Below are 24,448 nucleotides of genomic sequence, written 5' to 3' on the forward strand. Positions count from 1 at the left end.
TCCACTTTAAAATCTCAACTCATGGACTCATTCCCTAATAGCAGATCCAGTAAACATACTCTGTTATTGGGACTTGTACATACTGATGAAGGAAACTTTCTTGAATGCATTGACAAGCTCTATCCCATCTAGTCATTTTACAGTATGGGATTCCCAGTCAATACGTGGGAAGTTAAAATCACCTATTATAACAACCTTAAGTTTTTTGCAACAGTCTGCAATCTCTTTACAAATTGGTTCCTCTAAATTCCAAAGATTGTTGGGTGGTCTATAATATAGCCCCATTAATGTAGTCATGCCTCACTTATTAAGACCATAACATATATGAGTGGAATTAGGCCATTTGGCCCATTGAGTCTGCTCTACCATTTCATCATGACAGGTAGGAGATACAAAAGTCTACAGGCACACACTCAGCAATTCAGGAACAGCTTCTTCCCTTCTGCCATCCAATTCCTTTCTAAATCTTTTTATTAATATTAGTAATATGGACAGAATACAGACGATATATTGATAAAGAAATTACCAACATAGACATTCCATTACATATGAAAAAAAAACATACATAATAGTTACAATATAAATGAGTTTACCAAGACATAAGCCATAAGATATATGTATGGACATAGTAAATCTAAATATTTCATAATGTATAATATAAAAAAAACAGAAAAAAGAAAGAAAAAAAAACAAAAAAAAATTTATATAATGCAGAACTAGCTAATCTAATCTAATAACTATAACTAATAAGTAATATAAAAGAAAAAAAACAAAAAAGGGGAAAAAAAACGGGCTGTTTATAATATCTCACAAAAATAAGTATTCATCAATGCCGTCACTTCCGGTCCTCTCAAAATACATAAGCTGAAAACTGGGAAATCAAATGAACTTGGCACAGGGTCATATTACATCATATGAAAATGTTGAATAAATGGTCTCCATAACTTTTCAAATTTAATAGAAGTCTCAAAAGCACCACTTCTAATTTTTTCTAAATTTAAACATAACATAGTTTGAGAGAACCAATTAAATACAGTGGGAGGATCAATTTCTTTCCAATTCAACAATATAGATCTTCTAGCCATCAGAGTTAGAAATGCAATCATTCGACGGGCTGAAGAAGATAAATGCAGTGAATCTAACATTGGTAAACCAAAAATTGCGGTAAAAGGATGAGGTTGTAAATCAATATTCAAAACCGCAGAAATAATATCAAAAATATCTTTCCAATATTTCTCCAAAAATGAACACGACCAAAACATGTGAGTTAAAGACGCAATTTCAGAATGACATCTATCACAAATAGGACTTATATGAGAGTAAAAATGAGCTAATTTATCCTTGAACATATGGGCCCTATGTACGACCTTAAATTGTATTAGTGAATGTTTGGCACATAACGATGATGTATTAACTAATTGAAGAATTCTATCCCAATTCTCACTAGAAATACTAAAACTAAGCTCTCTTTCCCAATCCTGTTTAGTCTTATAAAGAGGCTCTGAACGTATCTTCATAATTATATTATAAAGTTTTGAAATAAGCCCTTTTTGAAAAGGGTCTAATTCAAATAAACTCTCCAAAGTATCTGAAGGCACAGAATTTGGAAACGTAAAGAGTACAGAACTTAAAAAATGTCTAATCTGTAAATATCTAAAAAAATGAAATCTCGGCAAGTTATATTTGTTGGATAGTTGTTCAAAAGACATGAAACAATTATCTAAAAATAAATCAGAAAATCTTAGTAATCCCTTAGTTTTCCAAGCTGAATAAGCAAGATCTATAATGGAAGGGTGAAAAAAACAATTAGATACAATAGGACTATTTAAAACGAATTGAGTCAACCCAAAAAATCTCCGAAATTGAAACCATATACGCAATGTATGTTTAACTATCGGGTTGTCAATTCGTTTCGGCAATTTAGAAAGAGCAAAAGGGAGAGAAGTCCCTAAAATAGAACCCAAAGCATAAGCTGATACCGATTTAGTTTCTAAACTCACCCAACAAGGGCCAAAAGATCCACCCCCATCTTTCAACCAACATAACAAATATCTAATATTAACTGCCCAATAGTAAAATCTGAAATTAGGTAATGCTAACCCGCCTTCCTTTTTTGTCTTCTGTAAATATGTTTTACCTAACCTGGGATTTTTATACTGCCATATATATGAAGAAATTTTAGAGTCAACATTAGTAAAAAAAGATTTCGGGATAAAAATTGGTATCGCTTGAAAAATATATAAAAACTTAGGTAAAATAACCATCTTAATAGCATTAATCCTACCTATTAGGGATAGAGACAAAGGTGACCACTTAGTAAACAAACCTTTAATCTGATCAATTAAGGGTAAAAAATTAAATCTAAACAAATCTTTATGGTTTTTTGTGATTTTGATCCCTAAATAAGTAAAAGAGTCATTAACTAATTTAAAGGGTAAATTTCCATAAATTGGGACCCGTTTATTCAATGGAAACAATTCACTTTTATTAAGATTTAACTTATACCCAGAAAACTCACTAAATTGAGCCAATAATGATAAAACTGCTGGAATGGATTTCTCCGGGTTAGAAATGAATAATAATAAATCATCTGCATACAAAGATAACTTATGAATATCTGTCCCACGATTAATACCCAAAATATCCTGTGATTGTCTGATGGCAATTGCCAAAGGTTCTAAGGCAATGTTAAATAGTAATGGACTAAGAGGACATCCCTGTCTAGTGCCCCGAAATAGGCGAAAAAAGGGAGATCTTTGATTATTGGTAACCACTGAGGCTACTGGAGTATGATAAATCAATTTAATCCATGATATAAATATCGGACTAAAATTAAACTTCTCCAACACATTAAATAAGTAAGGCCATTCAACTCTGTCAAATGCTTTCTCCGCATCTAATGAAATCACGCATTCTGAAGTATCATGTGAGGGAGTATAAACAATATTCAACAATCTCCTAATGTTAAAAAAAGAATAACGATTTTTAATAAAGCCAGTTTGATCATCTGAAATAATTTTGGGTAATACCTTCTCCAATCTAGATGCCAGTAACTTAGAAAAAATCTTGGAGTCTACATTCAATAAAGATATAGGTCTATAAGAAGCACAATTAGTAGGGTCTTTATCTTTCTTCAATATTAGAGAAATGGAAGCTCTATAAAAAGATTGTGGTAAATTCCCTAATCTACTGGCCTCCTCAAAAACCTTACCTAACCAAGGGGAAAGAGTAGCGGAAAAAAATTTAAAAAATTCAACTGTATAACCATCTGGACCCAATTCCTAAATGGATAATGAAGCTTTGGACACTAAAAACACAAAATGCTGGCAGAACTCAGCAGGCCAGACAGCATCTATGGGAGGAGGTAATGACGACCCTAACCCTAACCCTAATGCGACGTAGCCTTACCCCCATCCTTATCTATTATTTTAGTCTGGTTCTCTTTCTCTCTCTTTCCCCCCCCCCCCCCCACTATTATCTCCCCCCAGCCCTACCTTTCTTTCTCTTTTATTTCCCATAATTCTCCACCTTCCTCCTAGCCCATTTCCCTCCAGCCTAGTACTTCCTAGCTCTCTACTTTATCCCTCCCCGCACTTCTTATCCCCCCTCAACCATCCCATGTTACTTCACTTCTGATGAAGGGTTTCAACCCGAAATGTCGTCACTACCTCCTCCCATAGATGCTGTCTGGCCTGCTGAGTTCTGGCAGCATTTTGTGTTTTTATTTATTTCCAGCATCTGCAGATTCACTCGTATTGCCTTTGGACACTACCTCTTCTTTAAAAATGTACAGTATTTCTGTTTTTTTTGCATATTTTTTTTAAATCTATTCAATACATGTAATTGATTTGTTTATTTATGTTTTATTTTATTTTTTTTTCTCTCTCTCTCTGCTAGATTATGTATTGCATTATAAGTTAACAAATTTCACGTCACATGCCAGTGATAATAAACCTGATTCTGATTCATTTTTCCTCTCAGCACCAATCTCTTGCCTCCCCATCCCTGCCCCACATATCTCTTCAGCCCTGATCAATCAATAATCTATCAACCTCTGCCTTAAATATACAAAAAGACTTCACCTCCACAGCTGCTGGAGGCAACGAATTCCACAGATTCACCACTCTCTGGCTAAAGAAATTCCTCATCATTTCCGTTCTAAAATGACACCCCTTCTATTTTGAGGACATATCCTCTGGTCTTAGACATCCCCGAAATAGGAAACATCCTCTCCACATCCAGTCTATCGAGGTCTTTCACCATTCAATAAGTTTCAATGAGATCACCCCTCATTCTTCTGAATTCCACTGAGTACAGCCCCAGAGCTATTAAATGATCTTCATATGACAAGCTGTTTAATCCAGGAATCATTTTTGTGAAACTCATTTGAACGCTCCTTTCGTAGTTTCAACACATCCTTTCCAAGATAAAGGCCCAAAAATACACACAAAACTCCAAGTGAGGCTTCACCACTGTTTTATAAAGTCTTAACATTACATCCTTGCTTTTACAATCTATTCTAGTCCTCTTGAAATGAATGCTAACACTGCATTTGCTTCCTCACCACAGACTCAACCTGCAAATTAACCATTACGGAATCCTGCACAACAGCTCCCAAATCCCTTTGCCCTTCAGACTTTCGTATTTTCTCTCCATTTAGAAAATAGTCAACTCTTTCACTTCTTCCACAAAGTACATGATCATACACTTCCCAATACTGTATTCCATCTGTCACTTCTTGGCCATTCTCCTAATCTATCTATTTCCTCAAAGCTACCTGCCATTCCACCTATCTTCATATTGTCTGCAAACTTTGCAACTAAGCCATTAACTTCATCATCCAAACCACCGACATATAACGTAAAAAAAAAACCGTCCCAATGCAGAGCCCTGTGGAACACCACTAGTCACTGGCAGCCAGTCAGAAAAGGTTCCCTTTATTCCCACTCTTTGCCTCCTGCCAATCAGCCACTGTTTTATCATCCATGCCAGAATCTTTGCTGTAATACCATGAGCTCATAGCTTGTTAAGCAGCCTCATGTGTGGCACCTTGTAAAAGGCCTTCTGAAAATCCAAGTACACATCAACCGATTCTCCTTTGCCTATCCTGCTTGTTATTTCCTCAAATACTTCCAACAGATTTGTCAAGCAAATCTCTTGACAAATCTCAAGTCAAATCTCTTGACTATGGCATATTTTATCATATTTTATCATTTTATCAAGTACCATGAAAAAACATTCTTAACAATCAACTCCAACATCTCACCAACCACTGAGATCAGACTAACTGGCATATAATTTATTTTCTTCTGCCTCTCTCCCTTCTTGAAGAGGGGAGAAACATTTTACCATCTTCTAGTCTTCTGGAGTCATTCCAGAATCTAGTGATTCTTGAAAGATCATTACTAATGACTCCACAATCTCTTTATCTCTTTCAGAACCCTGGGGTATACACTATCTCATCTAGGTGACTCATCTACCTTCAGACTCTTCAGTTTCCTCAAGAACTTTCTCTCTAGTGATGGTAACTTCACACTTCATGACTCCCAACACCTGGAACATCCACCATGCTGGTAGTGTCTTCTACCATGAAGACTGATGCAAAATATTTACTCAGTTCATCCACCATTTCCTTGTCTCCCATTACCTCCTTTCCAGCATCATTTTCCAGTGTTCCAGTATCCACTCTCTTTTACTTTATGTATCTGAATAAACTTTTAGTATCCTCTTTAATATTATTGGCTAGGTTACATTCATATTCCATCTTTACCTTCTTAATGACTGTTTTAGTTGCCTTCTGTTGGTATTTAAAAGCTTCCCAATTCTCTAACTTCCCACTAATTTTTGCTCAGTTATATGCCCACTATTTGGCTTTTATACTGGCTTTGACTTCTATTGTTACCATGGTTGTGTCAACTTTGGAATACTTCTTCCTCTTTGGGACATATATCTTGTGCCTTCCGAATTTCTTCCAGAAATTTCAGCCATTGCTGCTCTGCCGTCATCCCTGCCAGTGTTCTTTTCCATTCAATTCTGAGCAACTCCTCTCTTATGCCTCTCATTCCCTTTACTCCACTGTAACACTGATACATCTGACTTCAGCTTCTCCATCTCAAATTTCAGGGTCAATTCAATCATGTTATGATCACTTACCCCTAAGCATTATTTTTCCTTAAGCTTTTTAATCAATTCTGGTTCATTACACAACACCTAATCCATAATAGCTGATTTGCCCCCCCCCCCCCCCGGAATCCCGCATCAACCCGATTTTCCCTATCTTCCTGCAAATTGAAGTCTCCTGTGGCTAATCTAACAATGCCTTCTTGGCATGCATTTTCTATCTCCCATTGTAATTTGTAGACCATATCCTTACTACTGTTTAGGGGTCTGTATATAACTCCTATCAGGGTCTTTCTACCTTTGTAGCTCCTTAGCTCTCTCCACAACGATTCAATACTTTCCAACCTTATGTCACCTCCTTCTAATGATTTGATTTCATATTTTACCAACAGAACATTGGCACTCCCAGCAATAATCTTCTTTCAGCCATGATTCAGTGATGTCTACATCATCATCCTTGCCAATCTACAACTGTGCTACAAGTTCATTGACTTATTCCATATACTATGTACATTTAAATTTAACACCTTTAGCCTGCCTTTTACACTACAACTCATCCTGTTGACTGCAATTTTGCCCTGTCATCAGCCTCTCATTGCTAAGAGTCTCACTACACATTGCCTCTGTTTGTAAACCAACTACCTCATCTTTAGCACCATCACCCTGGTTCCAATCCCCCAGCCAAATTACTTTAAAACCATCCCAAACAACTCCAGCCAAACTCTTCACAACAATATTGGATCTCCACCTCCCCCCCCCCCCCCCAGGTTCAGGTGAAATCCTTCCCTTTTATACAGGTCATAACTTCCCCAGAAGTGATCCCAATGGTCTATAAATTTGAAACCATCACCTGCTAAATCATCCTAGCTTTACCCTCTCTGGCATATGACACAGGCAGCAATCCAGAAATTACTACCCTACAGGTCCTTTTTCTCAGCTTTCCACCTAACTCACCAAAACTCTCTCTTCAGGACCTTGTCAACCTGTGTCTTGGTGCCAATATGCACTAAGACTTCTGGCTTCTCAGATTCAGATTCAGTTTATTGTCATTTAGAAACCACAAATGCAATGCAGTTAAAAAATGAGACAACGTTCCTCCAGAATGATATCACAAAAGCATATGACAAAACAGACTACACCAGAAAATCCATATAACGTTTGGCAATCCCCAATCCAGAGTCCGGAGAGGCTGCTGCGTATTAATATCATGCTACCATCTTAGCGTGTACCGGAAAGGAGCTCCAAATTCACCAGACAAAACAAGACCAAAAACTAAAGCTACAAGACCTGCACAAAACCACATAGTTACAATATATAGTTACAACTGTGCAAACAACAGCATAATTGATAAACAGACTATGGGCACAGTAAAAAATAGTCCAAAGAAATCACCACACAGTTTCCACAAGTCCCCAGGGTCCCGACAGACTCGTCATCCCACGCCAGCAGCAGAAGGGAATACTCCCGCTATGGACTTCCACGGCGCCACCCGACTCAGCCTCGCAGACGCAGCACACAACGAAATCTCCATTGAACACAGCGTCACAGTCGCAGCACGCACCGAAAGCGACCTGACCGCAGCGGACTCCGAGTCCGTCGAACCTCCGAACTGACGACCATCCCCTCCGGCACAGCTTCTCTGAGCACCGTCCTCTGTCGAGTATATTAAGACGGCCCCACCGATGCGACCCCGAGGACTGGGGGCTTGTTCTTCCCAGCAGAGTCCTGGACCTCACAGCAGCAGCAGCAGCAACGAAGGTCTTCCTGGAGATATCCCGATGTTCCTCCATGCTCCCACGTCTGTCTTCAATCGATTATGATTGCGCATGGCACCCCACTTCACAAATAACAGATAATCAGCTCCGGAGTGGCTGCTGCAAGCTGCGTTGCGCCGCCATCTTGGAAATATTCTCACCCTCGCCCTTGAGAATGCTATGGACGTGATCCAAGATATCCCTGATCCTGACACCAGGGAGGCAACATACATTCTGGGTGTCTCTATCACACCCACAGAACCTTGTTTCTCTTCCTTTGACTAGAGAATCTCCTACCAACACAGCAGCCCTCTTCACCTCTCTGCACTTCTGTGCCACAGCACCAGACTCAGTGCCAGAGACCCAGTTGCTGTGGCTCTCCTCTGGTAGGTTTTCCCCTCCATAGTATCTAAAGTTATACACAATACTTACTATTGAGGGGAACAGTCATAGTTGTACTATGCATTGGCTGTGCATTTTCCCTCCTTCTCCTGAAAGTCACCCAGTTACCCATCTCCTGCAAGTTCCTGTCTACCGCCCTGCAGTTCCTGTCTATCACCTCATTCTCCTGTATGAATCAAAGGTCATCAAGCTGCAACTCCAGTTCCTTTTAATGTTCTCTCAGAAGCTGCAGCTCATTGTACCTTGTGCAAATGTGTTTATCTGGGAGACCACATACGGTACAAAACACTGTCCCTGGAGCTATTCGCACTGTACTATGCACTAATAGATGAAGAATGAACAAACAAGAACAGTGAGAGAATAACTGACAAGCCAATCTACCTCCCTAATCCTGATATCACCCAAGCCTGATGAGCCAAAACCACTCCAAAGTCTGGCACACTCCAAATGAAAGGCTGATCAAAGAATGGCCACTCCACTTGCACTTAAATTATTCTCATTGGCACTTTCTAATGAATCTTTCTTGCTGATTGATCACTCTTCAACTCAGAAAAACTGCTATGAAACTCTGACTGAGCACATTAATGACATCTACCCTGACTAGTAACGCCACCCCAACTTCTTTAATCCCTCCCACTGTGTCACATCAAAAACAACAGAACCCCAGAAGACTGATCTGCCAGACCCCCCCCCACCCCACCCCTGCAATCAAGTCTCACTAATGGCTACAATGTCAAAATTGTTGATCCATGCCCTGAGCTCATCCCCCTTTCCTACATTACTTCTTGCATTGAAATATACGTGGCTCAGAATACAGTACTAGTCACTCCACGCTCAACCTTTTGATTTCTGACTTTGTCTGAGGTCTTAAAAACATCTGACTACACAACCTCTCCACTAACTGTCCTAGCACTCTGCAATTCTAGTTTTATACCTACTGCCCATTCTCACCCCTATCACTCTGGTTCCCATCCTCCTGCGAAATTAGTTTCAACCCTCCTCGAAAACTCTAGCAAACCTGCCTGCAAGGATATTGGTATCTGTCAGATTCAGGTGTGACCCATGCTGTCCAACTAGCAGTGTTCATGGGCATCTTCAATTTCTGTGCTGAGCCTCCTACCTGCTTCAAGATTGCATTAATTATACTTGGACTGAAGAAAGCAGTGTGAGCTGCCTTTATGACTACTCTCTGGCAGTGCGTATATCCATTCTAATAAAATGCTTCAAGAGTTGGTCATGGGTAGAATCAATTGGTGATGACATATTCCAATTCATCTATCTCCACAATAGCTTTACAGCAGATGCAAACACTCTGGCTCAGGAAGAGGTATTATATCAGGAAGGCAGCATCTGTCATCAGGAATCCCCACCATCCAGGCCATGCCCACTTCGTGATGCCATAATTGGGAAGGTGATACAGAAGGCTGAAGACACACACTTCATGGTTCAGCAACAACTACTTGCTCAGTGGCATCAAGTCTTGAAATCTGTAAAACATTAACGTCACCTCAGACTACTTTTTTCTCATTTTTAAACTTGCACTAGCGTGGTATGTTTATTTTGGTGCTTATTTTGTGCACATGTGATTTCTGAGGCATAATTAATGTTAATTTAAAAGTTGTTAACTTGGGTTTGTCTTTAGCTTGTTAGGTATAGGACTGCTACTGCAAAAAGAAAACTAATTTCATGGCATTTGTATCCTGTATGCCAGTGGTCCCCAACCATCGGGCCGCAAAGTATGTGCTACCAGGCCACAAGGAAACGATATGATTTGACGATATGAGTCAGCTGCACCTTTCTTCATTCCCTGTCACACCCACTGTTGGAACTTGAATGCACGCGAAGTCATTACCCACGTGTTATCCATGCCAGCGTGGGAAGAAGATCAACTCCTTGAGCTTTCAAATGACAGTGGGCTGAAAAGTATGTTTGACATAGCACTTCTGCCAGCATTCTGGATCAAAGTCAAGGCTGAATATCCTGAGATAGCCATGAAAGGAGAAATGTTGCTTCCATTTCCAACATCATATCTCTGCGAAGCAGGCTTTTCTGCAATAACTGCAACAAGAACTAATTTGCAAATTAAACTGGACATAAGGAACCCCCTTTGAGTATTGCCATCTCCCATCACCCCTCGATGGGACCGTGTTATTGCAGGGAAACAAGCCCAGGGCTCCCATTGATTCAGCGATATTGGTGTGTTGCAATGATTTTATATGTTCATATGGGGAAAATATGCACTGTGTGTTTCGTATTAAATTCGTTAGATAAACCCTTTTAGAAACAAAATTGAATGTATTAGCCACTTATAAGTGACTTTGCTGACTTAACACCTATATTCCGGTCGTAATTAACAGACACCCCCCCCCCCCCCCCCCACTACCGGTTGGCCAGTCCACAAGAATATTGTCAATATTAAACGGGTCCATGGTGCAAAAAAGGTTGGGGGCCCCTGCTGTATGTGTATGCCTATGACAACAATAAACTTAAACATGGACAAGTACAGACATTCACCCCCACCACCCCCCCGTAGGTTTTCATTTTTATTGTCTTACAACATTGAATCACAGTGGATTTAATTTGGCTTTTTTGACAGTAATCAACAGAAAAAGACTATTTTGTGTCAAAGTGAAAGGAGATCTCTACAAAGTGATTTACATTAATTACAAATATAAAACACCAAATAATTGATTGCACAAGTATTCTTGATCCAAGATGGCGGCACGACGCAGCTTGCAGTGGATACTCTGGAACTGATTATCTGTTATTTGTGAAGTGGGGTGCCGTGTGCAATCATAATCGATTGAAAACATACGTGGAAGCACGGAGAAACATCGGGAAATTCCAGGAAGACCTTCTTTGTTGCTGCTGCTGCTGTGAGGTCCGGGTCTTTGCTGGAAAGAACAGGCCCCCAGTCCTCGGGGTCGCATTGCCGATGGCCGTTGGCGGGGCCGTCTTAATACGCTTGGCAGAGGATGAAGCTCGGAGAAGCTGTGCCGGAGGGGATGGTCGTCGGCTTGGAGGTTCGACGGACTCAGGTCACTTTCGGTGTGTTCTGTGTCTGTGAGGCTGGTTTCGACGGAGCTTCCATTGTGTGCTGCGTCTGCGAGGCTGAGTCAGGCAGCGCCTTGGAAGTTCATAGCGGGGGTACTCCCTTCTGCCGCCAGCGTGGGATGGCAATTCTGTCAGGACCCTGGGGACTTGTGGAAACTGTGGTGATTTCTTTTGAACTTAACAGTCCTTTAACATCTTGGACTATTTCTACAGTGCCCATAGTCTGTTTTTTATCAATTATGCTATTGTTTACACTGTTGTAACTATATGTTGTAATTATGTGGTTTTGTGCAAGTCTTGTAGCTTTAGTTTTTGTTCTTGTTTGGTGGATTTGGAGCTCTTTTCCGGGAAACGCGCTAGACGGTAGCACGATATTAATATGCAGCAGCCTCTCCGGACTCTGGATTGGGAATTGCCAAACATTATGTGGATTTTCTAGTGTAGTCTGTTTTGTCATATGCTTTTGTGATATCATTCTGGGGGAGCGTTGTCTCATTTTTTAACTGCATTGCATTTGTGGTTTCTAAACGACAATAAACTGAATCTGAAATCTGATTCAGCCCCTTTAATCTGACACACAAAATCAACACTGGTGCAGCTAATTGGTTTTCAAAGTCACATAATTAGTTAAATGGAGATCACTGTGTGCAGACAAGGTGTTTCAATTGATTGTAGTAAAAATACACCTGTATCTAGAAGGTCCAACTGCTGGTGAGTCAGTATCCCGGCAAAAAGTACACCATGAAGACAAAATAACACTTCAAGCAACTCTGCAAAAAGCTTATTGAAAAGCACAAGTCAAGAGATTTTCAAGTCACTTTATATCCCCTGGAGTATAGTTAAGTCAATCATCAAAAAATGGAAAGAACATGGCACAGCTGTAAACCTGCCTAGAACAGGTCATCCTCAAAAACTGAGTGACTGTGCTAGAATGGGGCCAGAGAGGGAGACACCAAGAGACATATGACAACTCCATAGCAGTTACAAGCTTCAGTGGCTGAGATGGGAGAAGCTGCACATACAACAACTGTTGCCTGGGTGCTTCACCAGTTGCAGATTTATGGGAGAGTGGCAGAAAGAAAGCCTCGGTTGGAGAAAAAAAAAACTCTCATGATATCTCGGCTAGAGTTTGCCAGAAAGCATGTGGGAGTCTCTGAAGTCAACTGGAAGACGGTTCTATGGCCTGATGAAACCAACATTGAGCTTTTTGTCCATTAGACTAAATGCTATGTTTGGTGTATGCACATAATCAAAAACACACCATCCCTACTGTGAAGCATGGTGCTGACTATGCACTACAGCTGGACCTGGAAGGCTTGTGAAGGTAGAGGGTAAAATGAATGCAGCAAAATATAGGAAACCCTGATTCAGTCTGCAAGAAAATTGCAACTTGGGAGAATGGCTTAAAAACAAAGTTAATATCCTGGAGTGGCCAAGTCAGAGTTCAGACCTCAAACCAATTGAGAATTTGTGGCTGGACTAAAAAGGGCTGTTCACTCACAATCTCCATCAATCTGACAGAGCTTGAGCAGTTTTGTAAAGAAGAATGGGGAAAAATTGCAGTGTCCCAATGTGCAAAGCTGATAGAGACCTATCCATGCAGACTCAAGGTTATAATTGCTGCCAAAGGAGCATCTTCTAAATACAGACATGGGGGTGGGTTGAGTAATTATGCAAACAATTATTTTGTATTTAATAATTGTAATAAATTTAGACCAAGTTGAAGAAATTTGTCTTCATTTTGACACAAAATAGTCTTTTCTGTTGATCAGGGTCAAAAAAGCCAAATTAGATCCACTATGATTCAACCTTGTAAAACATGAAAACTTCTGGCGGGGGGGGGGGGGGGTGAATACTTTTTATAGGAACTGTAGAACAGGACCTTGCACAGACAAATTTAATTAATTCTTCTCTGCCTGCATATAACTCAACCCCTCCATTCCCTGCACATTCACCTGTGTAAAAGCCTCTTTAATAATACTTCTGTTCCTGCTTCCATCTCTACACCTGGAGCTCATTCAAGGCAGCCACCGTTTTGTGCTTTTTTTTAAAAAAAGACCTTGCCCCACGCAATCTCTTCTAAACTTTCCCTTTCTGACATTTACACTCTCGCCATCACACCGACATTTCAAATCAATCCTTGCTAGGCCTCACATAACCAGCCTCTTGCTCCAGACAAAATAATCTGGTTTATTGAGCCTGTCCTTATTGGTCATACTTTCTCATCTATGGCAGCATCTTGGTAAGCCTTTTTTTGTACCCTTTCCAATGCTTCACATTCTTCTTATAATTTTAGGCAGCTAGAATTTTAAACGAGAGTGGCCTAATCAAAGTTTTATATATATGCAACATGACTTGCTGATTTTTGTACTCAGTTGCATCCTTTACTACCCTATCCAATTCCAGTGAGCTATGGACCTGGACCCCAGGATCCCTCTGCACATCAATTTTCTTAAAAGTCCCTCCATGAATTATACATTTCCCTTTACATTTGCAACATCCCGTACTTGCTTGCATTAAACTCCACCTGTCATTTTTCTGCCCATCTCTGTAACTGTTCTACATCCTACTGGATCAATTGAGAGCTCTCTATACTAACCACATCTCACCAAGTTTGTGCTGCTGATAACCTATTTACTGGCACGCAAGTGCCATTAATAGAGGCAGCGCCCCTAATTTCTTCAAAGTTTGTGAAGATTCAGCGTGTCATCTAAAACTCTGACAAATTTTTATAGATGCTTGATGTAGAGTATACTGACTGGTTGCACCTTGTCCTGGTATGGAAACACCAATATCCTTCATCAAGGAGCCCAACCATCCCAGCCATGCTCTCTTCTTGCCACTGCCATCAAAGAGGAGGTACAGGGGCCTCAGGACCCACACCTCAAAATTCAGGAAACATAGAAAATAGGTGCAGGAGTAGGCCATTCGGCCCTTTGAGCCTGCTCCGCCATTCAGTATGATCATGGCTGATGATCCAACTCGGAACCCTGTACCTGCTTTCTCTCCATACCCCCGATCCCTTTAGCCACAAGGGCCATATCTAACCTCCTCTTAAATATAGCCACTGAACCGGCCTCAACTGTTTCCTGTGGCAGAGAATTCCACAGATTCACCACTCTCTCTGTGTGAAGAAGTTTTTCCTCATCTCAGTCATAAAAGGCTTCCCCTTTCTCCTTAAACTGTGACCCTTCGTTCTGGACTTCCCCAACATCAGAAACAATCTTCGTGCATCTAGCCTGTCCAATCCCTTTAGAATTTTATACGTTTCAATAAGAACCCCCCTCAATCTTCTAAATTCCAGTAAGTATAAGCCTAGTCGAACCAGTCTTTCTTCATATGAAAATCCTGCCATCCCAGGAATCAATCTGGTGAACCTTCTTTGTACTCCCTCTATGGCAAGAATGTCTTTCCTCAGATTAGGTGACCAAAACCGCACACAATACTCTAGGTGCGGTCTCACCAAGGCCTTGTACAACTGCAGTAGAACCTCCCTGCTCCTGTACTCAAATCCTTTTGCTATGAATGCCAACATACCATTTGCCTTTTTCACCCCCTGCTGTACCTACATGCCCACCTTCAATGACTGGTGTACAATGACACCCAGGTCTTGTTGCACCTCCCCTTTTCCTAATTGGCCACCATTCGGATAATAATCTGTTTTCCTGTTCTTGCAACCAAAGTGGATAACCTCACATTTATCCACATTAAATTGCATCTGCCATGAATTTGTCCACTCACCTAACCTATCCAAGTCACCCTGCATCCTCTTAGCATCCTCCTCACAGCTAACACCACCGCCCAGCTTCATGTCATCCGCAAACTTGGAGATGCTGCATTTAATTCCCTCGTCTAAATCATTAATATATATTGTAAACAACCGGGGTCCCAGCACTGAGCCTTGCGGTACCCCACTAGTCACTGCCTGCCATTCTGAAAAGCTCCCGTCTCCTCCCGCTCTTTGCTTCCTGTCTGCCAACCAATTCTCTATCCACATCAATACCATACCCCCAATACTGTGTGCTTTAAGTTTGCACACCAATCTGTGTGGGACCTTGTCAAAAGCGTTTTGAAAATCTAAATATACCACATCCACTGGCTCTCCCCTATCCACTCTACTAGTTACATCTTTAAAGAATTTCTATAAGATTCGTCAGACATGATTTTCCTTTCACAAATCCATGCTGACTTTGTCCGATGATTTCACCTCTTTCCAAATGTGCTGTTATCACACCTTTGATAATCAACTCTAGCATTTTCCCCACCACCAATATCAGACTAACCGGTCTATAATTCCCCGGTTTTTCTCTCCCTCTTTTTTTAAAAAGTGGGGTTACATTAGCCACCCCTCCAATCCTCAGGAACTAATCCAGAATCTAAGGAGGTTTGAAAAATTATCACTAATGGATCCACTATTTCTTGGGCTACTTCCTTAAGCACTCTGGGATGTAAACCATCTGGCCCTGGGGATTTATCTGCCTTTAATCCCTTCAATTTACCTGACACCACTTCCCTACTAACATGTATTTCCCTCAGTTCCTCCATCTCACTGGGTCCTCCGTCCCCTACTGTTTCCAGAAGATTATTTATGTCCTCCTTAGTGAAGACAGAACCAAAGTAGTTATTCAATTGGTCTGCCATGTCCTTGTTCAATTCACCTGTTTCCGACTGTAAGGGACCTACATTTGTCTTGACCAATCTTTTTCTTTTCACATATCTATAAAAGCTTTTACAGTCAGTTTTTATGTTCCCTGCCAGCTTTCTCTCATAATCTTTTTTCCCTTTCCTAATTAATCCTTTTGTCCTCTGAATTTCTCCCAGTCCTCAGGTGTACCGCTTTTTCTGGCTAATTTATATGTTTCTTCTTTGGACTTGATATATCCCTAATTTCCCTTGTCAGCCACGGGTGCACTACCTTCCCTGGTTTATTCTTTTGCCAAACAGGGATGAACAATTGTTGTAGTTCATCCATGCGATCTTTAAATGCTTGTCATTGCATATCCACCATCAACCCTTTAAGTATCATTTGCCAGTCTATCTTAGCTAATTCACGTCTCATACCTGCAACAATTATTACCCTGCAACCATCAGGATCTTGAACCAATGGGGATAACTTCACTCACCACAACAATGAACTGTACCCACAATCTATGGACTCTATATCTTATGTTCTCAATATCTAATATATAATTATTTATTATTACATTTTTTCTTTTTTGCATTGTCAGTTTGTCTTTTGCACATTGGTTGTTTGTCCATCTTGTAGCAGCTTTTCACTGATTCAATTGTGTTTCCTGTGAATGCCTACAAGAAAATGGATTGCTGGTTTGCAGGGCATTGCTTCCTACAAAATGAAACCCAACATCATGAATGGCATTGATGCTCCACTCCCATACAAGCTCAAATGCCTTTTCTGCTCGCTTTGAAAGTGAAAATAAAACTACAGCTATGAGGATCCCTGCAGCACCTGGTGATCCAGTGATCTCAGTCTTGGAGGCTTACTTCAGACGTCTTTCAAGAGGATAAACTCTCGCAAGGCAACAGGCCCTGATTGAGTACCTAGTAGGATTCTGCAAACCTGTGCCAACCAACTGGCAGGGGCGTTCAAAGGCATTTTCAATCTCTCACTGCCACAGTCAGAAGTTCCCACCTGCTTCAAAAAGGGCAACAATTATACCAGTGCCCAAGAAGGACAGGGCGAGCTGCCTCAACAACTATTGTCCAGCAGCACTCACATCCACAGTGAAGAGGTGCTTTGAGCAGTTGGTCATGGCCAGAATCAACTCCTACCTCAGCAAGGACCTGAACCTACTGCAATTTGCCTATTGCCACAATAAGTCTACAGCAGACAAAATCTTACTGGCTCTCCACACAGCTTTGGATCACCTGGACAAGACAAAAAGCCATGTCAGCATGCTGTTTATTGATTACAGCTCAGTGTCTAACACTATCATTCCTATAACTCTAATCAAAAAGCTCCAGAACGTAGCCGTTATTTCCAGAACCTGGAAATAACATCACCACCTCATGGACAATCAGCACTAACACACCTGGGATGTGTGCTTAGCCCACTGCTCTACTCTCTCTACACCCATGACAGGTGGCAAGGAACAGCTTGAATGCCATCTATAAATGTGCTAATGATACCATTGTCAGCAGAATTTCAGATGATGACAAGAGATAACAGCTAGTTGAGTGGTGTCACAGCAACAACCTTGCATTGAAATGTCAGTAGACCAAAGAACTGATGTTGGACTTCAGACAGGGGGAACACAGCTGACCTCATAGAGGGATCAGAACTGGAGAGAGTGAGCTACTTCAAGTTCCTGAGTGTCAGTATCCTTGAGGACCTAACATATTGATGCAGCTATCATGACTGTGGCTATATTTCACCAGGAGTTTGAGTAGATTTGAATGTCACAAAAAACAGTCACAAATTTCTACAGCTGTACAGTGGACAGCATTCTAACTGGCTGCATCACCGTCTAGTGTTGTGGGGGGGGGGGGGGGGCACAGGATCTAAGTAACTGCAGAGAGTTGTAAAATTAGTCAGCTCCGTCATGGGCACTATCCTCTGATCCTCTGTAGTATCCAGATCATCTTCATGGAGCGATGCCTCAGAAAGGTGTCCTCCATCTTTAAAGACCTCCACCACCCTGACATGCCTACCATCAGAAAGGAGGTACAGAGCCTGAAGGCACACACTCAACGATCAGGAACAGCCTTTTCTGAATGAACGTTGAACCCATGAACACTAACTCACTTACTTAATTTAACTATTTTATATACAATATTTTTATTATCGTACTGCATTGAACTACGGCCGCAAAGTTAACAAATTTCACGATATATACCGGCAATATTAAACCTTATTCTGTATATGGCGATATATTGTATATGGACTTTGATAATAAATTTACTTTGAGCTAATCCATCAATCTACATTAAGACCAGCCTGCCAGCTGTCCTCGGACTCCGTTGCTTGTTGATTCAAATGACACATGTCATTGTGCATTTTGATGAACGCGTGACAACATCACATCTTATCTAAAGGTGACGCTGACCTACGGCGGAGGAGCCTTTTAATTTGGGATTCCGCCACCTCCCCACTCGCTCTCTAAGGCGGACATTTAGTTGCCCTCTCTCCTTACCTGTGACACTCCCACCGCAATGACGGATCTCCAAACCATGATGGGCCTCTGCCGGCTTCTTCCTCCGGCATCAGCCGAAGCCGGGTCCCGATCCGCCCCTGGTGAGGACAACAGCTCCGAGCAGGAAACAATAACTAATCGCGGAACCAGGAAGCTGGGGCCAAGAGCCTCACCTCCCAGGCCGAGGCCGTAGTCGCGGCCACTGCGGGAATTCCGGTTGCCGAGCGACGCTCAGGCCCGGTTGCCGGGTAACGCTCCGATTGTTGGAGGACCACTCACTCCAGCCACCCAGCCATCATAGAGCAACTTCTCCAAAGAGAAACGCATCCGAAACCGCCTCATAGATTCTGCCAGGCGATAGGTCCAGTTACCAGCACAAAGGTCTCGCCCACTCCACAGACCACACCCCTTCCACTGGCCCCGCCCCAAAGGCCGCTCCTCCGTCCCATAACGGGCCACGCCCCTTCCACAAGCCCCACCCATAAAACCATTTGGCCCATCGAGTCTGTTCTGCCATTTCATCATAGTTGATCTATTTTCCCTGCCTTCTACCAGTAGCCCTTCATGCCCTGACCAGTCAAGAATCTATCAACCTCTGATATAAATTTATGTAAAGATTTGGCATCCACAACTACCCATGGCAATGAATTCCACAGATTCACCGCTCACTGGCTAAAGAAATTACTCATCATCTTCGTTCTAAAAGAACACTCCCTCTATTTTGAGGCTGTGCTCTTAGACTCCACCCACAATAGAAAACATCCTCTCCACATCCACTCTAGCAAGGCCTTCAGCCATTTGATAGTTTTCATTCTACAGAATTCTAGTGATACAGGCCCAGAGCCATCATATGCACTTCATATGACAAGCTGTTCAATCCTGGATTCATTTTCATGAACCTTCTTTGAAACCTTTCCAGTTTCAGCACATCCTTTTGAAGAAAAGGGGTCTAAAACTGCTCTCAATACTTAAAGTGAGGCCTCCCCAGTGTTTATGAAGTGTCACATCTTTGCTTTCGTACTCGTTTTGAAATGAATGCTAATATAGCTTGTGCCATCATCACCACAGACACGATCTGCAAATTAACCTTTCGGGAATCCTGCACAAGGATTGCCAAGTCCCTTTGCTCCTCAGAATTTTGAATTTTCTCTCCATTTAGAAAATAGTCTACACTTCCATTTCCTCTACCAAAGTGCATGACCACACACTTCCCAATACTGTATTCCATCTGCCACTTCTTTGCCCATTCTCCCAATCTTTCAAGTCATTCTTTAGCTCTTCTACTTCTTCAAAACTACCTGCCCCGCCACCTATCTTTGTATCATCCACAAACATTACAACAAAGCCATCAATTCCATCATCCAAATCATTGATATGTAGCATAAAAAGAAATGGTCTAACACAAGCCCCTGTGGAACACCAGTATTCACCAACAGCCAACCAGAAAAGGCTCACTTTATTTCCACTTTTTGCCTCCTGCTCATCAGCTACTACTTTATCCATGCTAATATCTTTCCTGTAGTGCTGCAGGCTCTTAACTTGTTAAAGGCCTTTAAAAAAAATTAACAGAAGCCAACTAAAAATGACATCAAAAAGGAAAAGATGGAAAATGAAAGTAAGCTAGCCAATAATCTTAGAAGAAATGGGCTGGCATTGGAGAGGGTTCAGAGGAGGTTCACAAGGATGATTCCAGGAATGAAAGGGTTATCACACGAGGAACGTTTGATGGCACTGTGTCTGTACTTGCCGGAATTTAGAATGATGAGGGGGGATCTCATTAAAATCTATTGAATGGTGAAAGGCTGAGACAGAGTGAGACAGATATGCAAGGGATGTTTCCCATTGTGGGAGAGTCTAGGACAAGAGGGCGTCCATTCAAAACAGAGATGCGGAGAAATTTCTTTAGCCAGAGGGTGGTGAATTTGTGGAGGATAGGTTGTTGGGTGTATTTAAGGTAGAGTTTGATAGGTTCTTGATTGGACATGGCATCAAAGGTTACAGGAAGAAGGTCGGGAAATGGGATTGAGGAGGAGAAAAAAAAATCAGCCATGATTGAATGGCAGAGCAGACTCGATGGGCCAACTGGCCTAATTCTGCTCCTTTGTCTTATGGTCTTGTGGTCTTATAATGTTAAAGAGGATAACCTTGTCAAAAGCCTTCTGAAAATCAAAGCACACAACATCCACTGATACTCATTTGTCTAGCCTGCTTGTTATTTCTTCAAAGAATCCCAATAGATTTATCAGGCAAGATTTCCCATTGAGGAAACCACACTGACTACAGCTTTTTTTATCATGTGTCTCCAAGTAACCCATAACAATTGATTCCAACATTTTCCCAATCACTGGGGTAAGACTAACTGGCCTATAGTTTCCTTTGTTCTGTCACTCTCCCTTCTTGAAGAGTGGAGTGACATTTGCAATTTTCCAGTCTTCCAGAACAATTCCACAATCTAGTGATTCTTGAAAGATCATTACTATTGCCTCCATGATCTCTTCAGCCACCTCTTTCAGAACCCTAGGGTGTACACCATCTGGTCCAGGTGACTTCAGACCTTTCAGTTACTCAAGAGCTTTCTCACTAGTAATGGCAACTTCACAAACTTCTGGGCCCTGAAAATCTGGAACCTCTGGCATACTGTTAGTGTCTTCCACAGTGAAGACTGCTGCAAAATACTTATTCAGTTCATCCGCCATTTCCTTGTCCCCCAATACTACCTCTCCAGTATTGTTTTCCAGTGGTCCAATATCCACTCTCTCCTCTCTTTTACACTTTATGTATCTGAATAAGCTTTTGGTATCCTCTTTAATATTATTGGCTAGCTTACTTTTGTATTCCATCTTTTCCTTCTTAATAACATTTTTGACTTCTGTTGTTTTTTAAAAGCTTCCCAATCCTCTAACTTCCCACTAATTTTTGCCCTATTATACACCCTCTCTTTGGCTTGTATGTTGGCTTTGACTTCTCTTGTAAGCCACAGTGGTGTCATCCTGCCTTTAGGATACCTCTTCCTCTTTGGGATGTATATATCCTACACCTTCAGAATTGCTTCCAGATTTCCCAGTCGTTGCTGATCTGCCTATGTTCTTTTCCAATCAATTTTGGCCAACTCCTCTCTCATGTCTCTGTAATTCCCTTTACTCCACTGTAATGCTGATACATCTAACTCTAACTTCTCCTTCTCAAATTTCAGGGTGAATTCAATCATATTATGATCATTTCTCCCCTAAGGATTCTTTCACGTCAAGCTCTCTAACCATTGCATAACACTCAATCCAGAAGCAGGTCCCCTAGTGGGCTTAACCATGAGCTGCTCTAAAAAAGCCATCTTATAGGTTCTCTATAAATTCCCCTTTTTGGGATCCAGCACGAACCTGGTTTTTCCAATCTACCTGCACATTTAAATCCCCCATGACTAACATTGTCCTTTTGGCATGCATTTTCTATCTCCCTTTGTAATTTGTAGACCGCTTCCACAGACACTACCTGTTCCAAAGGTGCACTCCTTTGACAGGCCTCACCACTTCCACAAGTTCCCTTCCACAGTCCAGTCCTTTTGTACAGGCCCGCCCCTTCCACAGTCCCCACCCCTTCCATATGCCCCAGCTCTCCCATACGGCCATCCTTCCCACAAGCTTCATTATTCCCAAATATCCTGTCCCATCCATTGACACTGCTCCCTCCATATCTCTGACACTTCCATAGACCGTGCCTCTTCTACAGGCACCATTGTTTCCACAGGCACCTTCTCTTCAGCAGGCCCCACCCCTTCTGAGGGTCCTGTCTATCAGGTCCTGCCCCCTACACATCCCAGCATAAGCCCAACCCTTGCACGACAAGCCCTGTCCCTTCCGTAAGCCCGCTCCCACTCTCCCACCACAAGTCTGTCTTCAGAATCAGGTTAAATATCACCGGTACACAGTACTGTGTAAAAATTTTAGGCACATATATGAGTGATGATAAACATGATTCTGATGTCATGGACCAAGAATGGTAAGAGGAAGGAGGTTGGTGGGGTGGGGGGGGGGGTAGTGGGAAGCAACAGAGCAACATTCTATAATGATCAATAATCTAATTGTTTGGAATCAGATGACCTTGCCTGATGTCTCATGGCTTAATGTGTCTGCACTCTAATGTGCCACCCCCTGCCCAGGATGCTACTTCTCTGCCACCTATCTCATACACTTCCACCCTCACCATTACCCCCATCCTTTGCTCCCACCAGATTTACAGACTCACTCTCTGCTCCATATTTCCATATTGATGTATACTGTACTATTCAAAAGTTGTAGGCTCTAGCTATATATAGTTATATATATAAGCATCTGTTAGTCTCATGAGACCATGGATTTGTGCCTTGGAAGGTTTCCAGGGTGCAGGCCTGGGCAGGGTTGTATTGGAGACCAGCAGTTGCCCAAGCTGCAAACCTTCCCCTCTCCTCACCACCGATGTTGTCCAAGGGAAGGGCACTAGTACCCAAGCAGCTTGGCACCAGTGTCGTCGCAGAGCAATGTGTTGTTAAGTGCCTTGCTCAAGGACACAACACGCTGCCTCAGCTGAGGTTCAAACCAGTGACCTAAGGTCACTAGGCCGATGCTTTATCTACTAGGCCAGCAGCCGTACATTGCAATACATACTAAGAAAATCTACAATATACTTGAATACACACAATAATTAATTAAATTAAATAAGTAGTGCAAAAGAGAACAAAAAATAGTGAAGTATTGTCCATAGGTTCATTGTCCAGTCAGAAATTTGATTATGCAGTGGGGGGAAGAAGCTGTTCTTGAAAAGTGCTTTCAGGCTCCAGTACTACCTGGAAGAGGGCATGTCCTATGTGATGGAGGTCCTTAATGATGGATGCCAACCTGCCTGAGCTTTTCAACTGTCCTTGATGCTAGACATTACTGCTAGTGGCTCCACCCTTTCTACAGGTCCCACCTCTTATGCTTTGTAACTCCAAAACTCAAAAACCAATTAAAAGAAAAATATGGATCCAGGAGATAATGTCTAGTTTTGTCTTTACTTTAAGTGATCCGTGTGCATATCACATGGTGGTGTGACATAAGTTTTCACATAATTTTGCACATAAAATGTAAAGAGATGAGGTTCTGTGAACTTGATAGAGACACCTGAATGCCTCCCTGGTGCCAGGATCAGGGATGTCACAGATCGGGTCCATGGCATTCTCAAGAGCGAAGGTAAGCAGTCAGGAGTCTTGGTGCATACTGGCACCAATGACATAGGTAGACAAGGTGAGAAGGTCCTGAAGAGAGATTTTAGAGAGCTGACTAGAAAGCCGAGAAAAAGGATCTTCAGGGTAGTAATCTCTGGATTGTTGCCTGTGCCACATACCAGTGAGGGTAAGAATAGGATGACTTAGAACATAGAATATAGAATAGTATAGCACATTACAGGCCCTTCAGCCCACAATGTTGCGCCGACCCTCAACCCTGCCTCCCATATAACCCCCCCACCTTAAATTCCTCCATATACCTGTCTAGTAGTCTCTTAAACTTCACTAGTGTATCTGCCTCCACCACTGACTCAGGCAGTGCATTCCACGCACCAACCACTCTCTGAGTGAAAAACCTTCCTCTAATATCCCCCTTGAACTTCCCTCCCCTTACCTTAAAGCCATGTCTTCTTGTACTGAGCAATGTTGCCCTGAGGAAGAGGCGCTGGCTGTCCACTCTGTCTATTCCGCTTAATATCTTGTACACCTCTATCATGTCTCCTCTCATCCTCCTTCTCCCCAAAGAGTAAAGCCCTAGCTCCCTTAATCTCTGATCATAATCCATACACTCTAAACCAGGCAGCACCCTGGTAAATCTCCTTTGTGCCCTTTCTAATGCTTCCACATCCTTCCTGTACTGAGGCGACCAGAACTGGACACAGTACTCCAAGTGTAGCCTAACTAGAGTTTTATAGAGCTGCATCATTACATCGCATCTCGTAAACTCTATC

The 24,448-nt window shown here is 41.9% G+C and overlaps 1 protein-coding gene across 7 annotated transcripts in view; it reads right to left on the reverse strand.

Moving 5' to 3' along the window:
* The window catches only part of LOC132398745 (protein mono-ADP-ribosyltransferase PARP11), a 139,415-nt gene extending 120,536 nt beyond the window's left edge, over positions 1 to 18,879 (reverse strand). For 6 of the 7 annotated variants that reach the window (XM_059978614.1, XM_059978613.1, XM_059978612.1 and 3 more), the window contains exon 1: positions 18,482 to 18,879. The gene's annotated coding sequence lies outside the window, so the exon portion shown is untranslated. Of the gene's footprint in view, positions 1 to 12,016; positions 12,101 to 18,481 lie in introns of all 7 variants that reach the window. The other variant, XM_059978611.1, reaches the window with a different exon arrangement.
* Positions 18,880 to 24,448: the final 5,569 nt, after the last annotated feature.

Source organism: Hypanus sabinus, chromosome 8 (assembly GCF_030144855.1).
Source record: "Hypanus sabinus isolate sHypSab1 chromosome 8, sHypSab1.hap1, whole genome shotgun sequence".
Classification (NCBI taxonomy): Eukaryota; Metazoa; Chordata; class Chondrichthyes; order Myliobatiformes; family Dasyatidae; genus Hypanus; species Hypanus sabinus.